Here is a 1,923-nt window from a genome sequence, read left to right as displayed (position 1 = left end):
GCTCTTTCCAAAGCACTAGGTGTCTGTAGTAGTTTGCAGTGAATTCAGGCAGAAGCGAACTATGAAACTTTATTTTAGAAATGTCAGAAGTCTTATATGCCACATAATAATGACATACTTGAGCAATATGGTTTAAACAGAGTACAAAAAGAAGGTGAAAACAGAAGAGCCTCTGACTGACCCGAGGGCAAAAAGCCAGTCTGCAATTCGGGGGAGCTGCCAGAGTCCCCAAGAAGAGATCAGATTCAGATTGGGATGTGTGAGAAGCGACTCAAAGACGGATGAGTGGGATCCAGTCGCCTCCTTGACAAAGCAATTCGAATGTGTTAGCACTGTCAGTCACGCAATCCAGGCTTTGCCTCTCTGTGCCATATGAAGACACCAACAGACCGCGTCCCCCATGTGCTTATTTCTTCAACTCTATCTTTGCTTCTAGTCATAATTAAGCTTTCCCCTTTAGCACTGAGATAGCTCCAGGCCAGCTGGGCACTTACACAAAGATCCAGCCGTTGGTGGCAGGAGCTGTGGCTTTGTGGGAGATCTCCGCCAAGATCCAGCAGTGCCGCAGGAGTCCTTTTCTCTTCCACACTTTCTCGCGACCTCTTTCAAGGGCTTCCCACTGCCACATGGGAACTCTGAACGAGCTGCAGATCAAGATGTCTGATAACCATGTGGTGGCTTCATCTTCTGCAATAAAGCACAAAGGTTATTCCAGTAACATGTATTTGAAAAATGACATGTAGCTCCTCCCTGAGGTTGACCTCAGCCTCCTCGGTCTCTCCCCGGTGCTTGCTGTCATTAGAGTTTACAACGGCTTCTCTCCTCTCCTGGGCTTTACCCTCGACATCTGGTGAGCCTCACACGTGGAAAGAGGACTCCTCCCGTGTGCTGGGTACACAGGGCTATTGTCCCTTGAGAATTCACTGATAGTGATATAGCCGGGCATGGAGTGGAAAGCCCAGGGCTACTATAAAGGTGAATGGAAATACTACACCCCCAAAAACCAGAGGCAGCTCTGGGGTGGGGGAGTTTTACTGGGGACAGGCTCTTGGGATCTTGGGGAGAAAGTAGTCCAGGTGACTAATATGCTTTCACGAAAAAGCCAATTTGCAACCTTGTAATATTCAAACTCCTTCAAACCCCTTCCCCATTATTAGCCCAGGATATTGTGGATGGGACAGCCAGGGTTGCCAGTCCCGGCTAGCTTAAACAAAGTTTCCATGGTCCTCTCCTGGTGCCAGACACATCAACTTTTCTCCCTGTCCTGGAATTGCCCTGGGGGGTCTCAGGTCACTCGCGGTAGCAGGTCCTGGGTCAGATGTCTCTACCTAGGCACTGCTCACTGCAGAGCTGGTTTCAGAGCAGAGCAGTTTCAAGATGATAGAAACTCCCTTCGGGGAGAGGGGAGAGTCTAGGAGGGACTTCCCAGTCAAACCGGTCTCTCGGCTGAAAGAGCCCAACCACCCGCAATTCAACCCTTTGTGATGCTTTTATTTCAAAGGAACTGCCTTTGAGCAGACACGTAAAGAGAAGCTGGATAGGGTCACTGCGCTGGATACAGACAGTCAGTAACAGAAACCACGGGATGGGTGCACATGGAGGAGAATAAGGACAGACCCCTCGTGGATACCCCCTAAGAAATGAAGTAAAGGTCTGAAAAAAAACAAATGTTTTTTTCTACTGATAGCTGAAGCCAACTAGTTTTCCTTCACTTGGTGTTTAAGCACTGTGCTGGCAGGTGCCCTTAAAAATGGAGAACATATTTGAACACGGATTCATCCCCCTCTAAAACAGACACTGCCATTTTGGATGTATACGAAACAGCATCATTCGGATGCCTGGACACACCGTAATAAGACTGAGATACTTGTTAATATACCTACCCCAGCAGGCAGTGAAAGGGTACAAGGCTCCCTTTAAATT

At 48.3% G+C, this 1,923-nt stretch overlaps 1 protein-coding gene across 1 annotated transcript in view; it reads right to left on the bottom strand.

Moving 5' to 3' along the window:
• Nucleotides 1-71: 71 nt before the first annotated feature.
• Nucleotides 72-1,923, bottom strand: part of SIVA1 (SIVA1 apoptosis inducing factor) — a 23,781-nt gene continuing 21,929 nt past the window's right edge. The window contains exon 7 of the transcript XR_003091939.1: nucleotides 72-687. The gene's annotated coding sequence lies outside the window, so the exon portion shown is untranslated. The remainder of the gene's footprint in view (nucleotides 688-1,923) is intronic.

The sequence above is a fragment of the Alligator sinensis genome, unplaced genomic scaffold (genome assembly GCF_000455745.1).
Source record: "Alligator sinensis unplaced genomic scaffold, ASM45574v1 scaffold890_1, whole genome shotgun sequence".
In the NCBI taxonomy this organism is placed as follows: domain Eukaryota; kingdom Metazoa; phylum Chordata; order Crocodylia; family Alligatoridae; genus Alligator; species Alligator sinensis.
This window is presented reverse-complemented; position numbering and strand designations above follow the sequence as displayed.